The sequence below is a fragment of the Dipodomys merriami genome, unplaced genomic scaffold (assembly GCF_024711535.1).
Source record: "Dipodomys merriami isolate MVZ:Mamm:240054 unplaced genomic scaffold, mDipMer1.0.p SCAF_33, whole genome shotgun sequence".
NCBI lineage: Eukaryota > Metazoa > Chordata > Mammalia > Rodentia > Heteromyidae > Dipodomys > Dipodomys merriami.
Window position 1 is genome coordinate 8,653,856 of NW_027204826.1, and position 6,627 is coordinate 8,660,482.

A 6,627-nucleotide genomic window follows, 5' to 3' on the forward strand; every position below is an offset into this window, starting at 1 on the left:
CATTTTTTTTTCATGCTAGGCATGTAGCTCAAGCCTATAATTCTTGGGAGGTTTAAGGCTCTAGGATAGCAGGATAGCCTAAGAACTTTGACAGACTCTAGCCCAGTCAATAGGACAGTACTGCAAGTATGTCATCCCGCCTGGTCAAGATCAAGGCTGGCAGATGTTAAAAGGGATACAAAACTCTATTCAAAAAACTAACCGCCCACCCAAAAAAGGCCTGAAGGCACGGCAAAAGTAGTGAGCAGCAGCTGTATGGCCAGCATATGGCCCTGAGTTCAAATCCAAAAATAATTGAACTCAAAAACAAATCAAACTATTTTGGAAGATGTTGATTCCAACAACCACTACTGTTTAGTCCAATAGGCTCCTTGCCCATAGCTTGGCATGTTCCTTTCCCAGGATCTGGCAGGCATCTTTCAGAGTTCATCACTAGACACATTTGGTGCTGAAAATAGAGTACTAAGCCCATTTCGTATAGGTAGTAAGTAACTGGCCTCCTTCCCTCTTACCTTGAGAGGACTGCCATTGGGGCCCTTACAACCATATAAGGTATCAAGGCCCATTAAAGGGGCCATCTACAGGCCCCTTATCTACTACTTGGGCAGCTGCCATAAATCCTAGCCCATCCTGGTGAATTCCCTGGACCACACGTCCACACTAAAGTCCCCACCTACTAGCCCCCTAAATTATATAGGTTACCTCAGGAGAGATCTGAGGTTCTTCTCCCTGTGAGAAGTAGCCTTGTTGGTTCCTTTGCTGGCAATAAACCTTTCTTTGTTCTATGAACCTGGTTCCCAGTTGCCCTGTGCTAGTCACCCTCTCCCCTGGAGAGTCAACCACAGGGGCCCAGACTTGTGCTAGACCAACACAGCCACTATGAGGCTTCCTCCTGACCCGGAGCACTCTTTCACATCCAGTACACCAGCCTTCATTCATATGCATGGGGTAAGTGGACTTGGGCTCCTTTTCTTTCTCTTGACCTGCTCACAGTTTTCCCACAGCTGAAAGACCCAGTACTGAGCTCTGCGAGTCTATCTCGGGCCTAAGGCTGAGGACACAGGGAGTCTGGGTGACAACCCTATCCCTTGTCTCCCATTGTTCTCGTCTGTCTGTCTGTCTGTCTGTCTGTCTGTCCTCTCTCTCTCTCTCTCTCTCTCTCTCTCTCTCTCTCTCTCTCTCTCTCTCCTCCTCCTCCTCCTCCCTCCCTCCTCTCTCGATTGACCTAGACTGAGGATGCTGTTGTAGTTGATCCTAGCATTGTGGTCCCCATAGGAAACGCCCAGTCTACGATGCCAGCAGACTTGTCCCTCGGATACATGCTTGCCAATCTATTCTCGTTCCACCTGGCTCCTAAGTTTAAACACCAAGACCTATTTACCTCTGCAATCCGGCATGGCCACTACAACCAATCTAAATGGCCAATTAACGGCACCTTTGACCCCAGGATTATTTGGGATTTATATAATTGTGAGTGCTCAGAAAAATGGAGCAAAATAAAGAACACCCAGGCCTTCTCCCTTCTTCATGCTCACCTGACAGTAACACTTTTCCTGATCTCTGCACACCTCTTACTAGCTGCTAAAACCCTAGACTCCTTTCATTTGGTCCCTTGGGGCACCCCCCCTCCCCCACCAACCATTGGAGCTCTGGGGACCATCATGCAGCACCTTACAAAAACACTAGGTGTCGCCCTTACATAGGTTTGGTCCCAAGAGCCTGCTCAGGTAGATTAATTACCACAAATTAACTCAAATCTTTCAGGGTAAAAATGAAAATCTTCACAGGCGTGCCTCCAGTGCACTGACCTGGACCCAGAGACTAAAGAAGGCCAACTGTTGCTAATGACTTATTTTTCTCCCAGTGTGACTCAGACATTAGGGCCAAATATAAAAAGCTGGAAAAGGGCTACCCCTTATCCTCCAAGTGGAGGTTCTAGAGGCAGCATTCAAGGTATACAACCGGAGATTAAAAAAAAAGGCCAAAAGGTTAAATGCTAGATAGTAGCCAAGCAAGCCCTCTGCCAACCTGCCCCATCCAGTAAGGGCACCTCCCACAAGGAGCCTCCAGACCCTGCTTCAGATGTAGGCAGACTGGCCACTGGGCATACCCATGCCCCAACCCTCGACCACCACCAGGACCATGTACTAAATATGGGCAAAAGGGGCACGGATTGACTCTCCCACCACCTCACAGGGTAATGGGCCGTCTACCCCCTCTCTGCCCCAGGCTGACCTCCATTAAATTGCCTCCATTCTCTAGCACAGCCCCTCTCCTTCACCCTCTCCCCCTTCCTATTCCCCCCACCATACCCTTAAAAAGCTGCACTCAAAACTTTCTTAGATAAAATTAACGACAACTACTTTCTTTGCCATAACAAGCTGACAGCCCTGCTTTACTCTGGTTCCCCTCCACCTGCCTTTTGGCCGCCTCTCACTGGACCTTTTATGGTGCCTTCACTCTCTTTCTGAGGCCCCGCCCCACAGGTAGGTATCACAAAGCCCCCTGTGCCTCTTCCTCCTCCATCTTTTTCTTATTCCCTCTCTTCTTTTTTTTTTTTTGGTCCGGTCGTGGGGGCTGAACTCTGGGCCTGTGCGCTGTCCCTCAGCTCTTCAGCTCAAGGCTAGTTGCTCTACCATTTGAGCCACAGCACCACTTCCAGCTTTTTTCTTTTTGCTTATGTGGTGCTGAGGAATCGAACCCAGGGCCTCAGGCATGCAAGGCAAGCGCTCTACCACTGAGCCAACCTTCCCAGCCCCTTATTCCCTCTCTTCTGTCCCCTACACTCAAGCCCCCTCCATTGCCCGTGACAGGCCCCCTCCCCACCCCCCTTGCCTGCTCTGCCCACTAATTCCTTCTCTGCTGTAAGTCTCCCACTCATCTCCTCTCTTTTCTTGTCAGGTAGCAGCTTCATCTGTCACTCTCTTTTTTCTCCTCTTTTTCTAAGCCCTTTTCCAGTACTACATTCTTTCACTCCGCAGTGGGGAAACTGTCCTCTAAACAATGCCGCCCTCCCCGCCCCCCGCCGGCCTCCTTGTGTGACTGACTGATGGGGGGGGTTATACAAGCTCCCAAAGATAAATCAACTTTCTTTATCTGTAAAGGCCCTTGGAAAAATTCCTTCCTCCACCAGTTCTCTCTGCAGATCCCCTTAGCAAGAGACAAAGGCCACATGGTGATTTTTTTTCTACAACTCCACTTACTCCTGTTTCTCCAGATAGTCAATTCATATACTAATACATCTCATTATCAAAATTGTTTTAGAGGCTTTCTATTCTTGTTATCAATGTTTATTTAGACATGGGGATTCAGTTAAATTCTGCTTGTGGGGTCACCTTGATATCCCTCTTCAGCTTTCCATTAATCTGATTTGTTGATATTTAAAAGGATATTCAAGTCAATTACTCAAAGGTCAATATGTCTTGCTAACAAAAATATTTAAACATATTCTGCTTTTGACTATGGAGGTCTCAGTAATCTGTAAGAAAGATGTTGTTGACAAAAGTGCCATGTAGTTCTATCATATTGGGCAAAACAATGTCATTTTCCCACTGGAATTCCAAAAAAAAATTACAGCCAATTGTTCTTAAAAAAAAAAAAGAAAAGAGAAAACCTAAGTGTGCCTTAAAATGTTATACACAAGTGTGGATGTGTATGTAACATGTTCAAAGTAATCTCATTGTAATACATAAAAACTGTCATCATGGGGTAAAAAGTATTTTTTTCTATGTTTGGTACTGATATTTCCTGAAATTATTTAATTCCTGACTGCAGTGGTAAATCTTGTGCTAAAGGAGTTAACTATCAAGCATACTGTTTTTTATGTGAGTCTAATCTAGCAAGCTTCTCTGCCCCAGCAGCCTGTGGGTAGAAATACAGTCTAAGATCACCTGATTCCACACAAGCCAAAGGACCAAAAAGAAGGACAATTTTAAACTCAAACCACAAAAAAAAACTTCATCAGATCCGGAGGCAAACATAGGTCTAAAATTTAATCCAAAACACGAATTAAAAAAAAGTAAGAAAATGTAAAAGAGACAGAGAGAGAGCAAAGAAAGCCTTGTGAAAGAGAATTGATAAAACAGAAAAATGGGTTCCTTTTGATTAAAAAGGATTTTGAAAGTAAAAATTATCTTAAATGTTTGCTCAGAAGGGAGAAATCAAGACAAACCATGAAATGTTCAAGTAAGCCACAGAAGGTTTGAGTATGTAGCAGATGGTATGAGTATGTCTTAAAAGATGAAACTTGTAAGTAAAATTGGTATGTAATTAAGTTGGCTGTGATGAAAATAAGATGATGTAAATAATTGCTGGTGGCTCATGCCTGTAATCCTAGCTAGCTGCTCAGGAGGCTGAGATCTGAGGATCAAGGTTCAAAGCCTGCCTGGGCAGAAAAGTCCATTGAGACTCTTATCTCCAATTAGTCATCAGAAAACTAGAAGTGGAGCTGTGGTTCAAAGTGGTAGAGTGCTAACCCTGAGCAAAAGACCTCAGGGACAGCACCCAGGCCCTGAGTTCAAACCCCACAACTAACAAAAGAAAAATCTGGGCAACAATGGCTTGCACCTTAATCTTAGCTGCTCAGGAATCTCATATCTGAGGAACTAAGTAAGATTTGAGTGTTTCAAAGCCAGTTTGGGAAGGAAGAACCATATGACTCATCTCCAATTAACCAATCTTAATTTCCAACTAAGCTATAAGTGGAGCTGTGGCACATGCAGTAAAGCACTAGGCTTGAGCACAAAAGCTGAGGGACTGTGCCCAAGCCCTGAGTTCAAGCCTCACGATTGGCACAAAAGTATCCTTGAAAATGCATTGTAAATATAATGATATGCTTATACACGAATAGGAGCTGATATACATGAAAAATCCAAGTAAGTTCTATTGTAGAAATGGCTGACTACTTTAGAGTATCAGCATTACTCATGTAGACATTGTTTATATCATACACACAAAGACAGAAATATGAAATACCTAAAAGTTTTTTTATAACATCAAAAAGTAAGTACTTCATTCACTAAGTACTTCTTTACTATCATCTACTATAGGAAGACAGCCAAATAAGAAAAATACAGTTCAATTACTCTAACACACCAACATCATTTTGACATACTCACTGTGTTCCATAATGCACATTTGATACTTATTTTCTTTTGCTCCCGCTCCCGGACATGAGTATGATCTCTGCTTTTTTCAAGGGTTGCCAGTTTCATTGTTACTCTTCCATTTCCATCTCACCAGATGCCTATGCCTTTTCTCATGCAAGTATGTTTCCGTTAATCTTTCAAAAAATACAAAGTGCAAAATATGAAAAAAAAACCTCAGCATACTTAGGAAAATAAGATATGGGAGGATTTGGCAAAGCGCCTTGATACTAATGCCAGTTTTAAATACTCAAAGTTTTCACATTATGGATTTTATAAGATTAAAGTGCTCTATTGTGTTTATTGAGGCACACTGACTGGTTTTCAGAATATCCCTTTAAGCTCAAATTTGAAATCATTTTGTAGTCAGACAAGGTCCAGTGTCATCATGAACCTAGCCATGGCCTCTGGAATATTCTCAGTTTTCTTAGAAGATTACGTTACCTGGAATGTTGTTATGTTTCTCTCCTAAAGGCAGCTAATACAATTTTCTGCTGACACTACTGGGTAGAAACTTCATAAAATTCATTGAACAATTTCTCTCTCCTTCAGAGTCATCAACTAAGTTGTCAAGAGAGCATCACATGAAACTGGAAAAGTATGAACACACAAATATCCCACTTCAGGTTCAGATATGATCTACTATAGAAACAAAACATAATGTTTGCTGAGATTCATATACTGAGATTATATGAACAGGTGCTACCTGTTGACATCTTTAAAGGTGCTACGTGAGAACATATAATGTGCATATTTTTCCTAATCTGGGAATTAAGAATATAAAAGTTCTGAACTATTATCCTATAATTTATATAAACAAAGTCCTACTTGTATTATTTTATTACAATTAAGATCTTCAAAGAAACCAATGCCCAATTCATTAGTTTTCAGGAATCTATAATTTGACATGGGATAATTAATAAGCATAATGACTTCAAAATATAGGAAATTACAAAATTTGACTTTCAAAATTCTTTTTTTTGTCAGTCCTAGGACCTGAACTCTGGGCTTGGGCACTGTCCCGCAGCTCTTCACTCAAGGCTAGTACTCTATCACTTGAGCCACAGCGCCACTTCCGGCTTTTTCTGCTTATGTGGTGCTGAAGAATTGAACCCAGGACCTCATTCATGCAAGGCAAGAACCACTAAGCCACCTTCCCAGGCCCTCAAAATTCTTCTAATACCAAGTTCTCATAACATATCAATGAGGAATACTATCACAAATATTGTATCAACTATTTTATGCTAGCATTAGTAAACTCCAGATTTCCATTTGAAGCTGTGCTCCAAGTCACAATGAAAACATTGTGTCAAATATGATATGCAACCTAAATATACTTACGGAGTCAGACAATAAAAAAGCATATGAAGAAATCAGAAAGTTGTTGCCAAAGCCTGTTTTAGGCAAGGTATGCTCTGATGTAAATTTAGGAGTGCATGATGATTTCTAAGTATTTAGAAGCACAGATTGTTTTAAGAATGGT

At 42.1% G+C, this 6,627-nt stretch overlaps 1 long non-coding RNA gene and 1 other non-coding gene across 3 annotated transcripts in view; both read right to left on the minus strand.

Annotated features, from left to right (window-relative positions):
* Positions 1–6,347, minus strand: part of LOC138841994 (uncharacterized) — a 52,257-nt gene extending 45,910 nt beyond the window's left edge. Inside the window, exon 1 of one of the 2 annotated variants that reach the window (XR_011376544.1) lies at positions 5,118–6,347. This is a non-coding gene — a long non-coding RNA (uncharacterized lncRNA). The remainder of the gene's footprint in view (positions 1–5,117) is intronic. The other variant, XR_011376547.1, reaches the window with a different exon arrangement.
* LOC138842156 (small nucleolar RNA SNORD107) lies at positions 5,465–5,539 on the minus strand. Its single transcript, XR_011376608.1, has one exon. It is a non-coding gene; the product is annotated as a small nucleolar RNA SNORD107 (small nucleolar RNA).
* Positions 6,348–6,627: the final 280 nt, after the last annotated feature.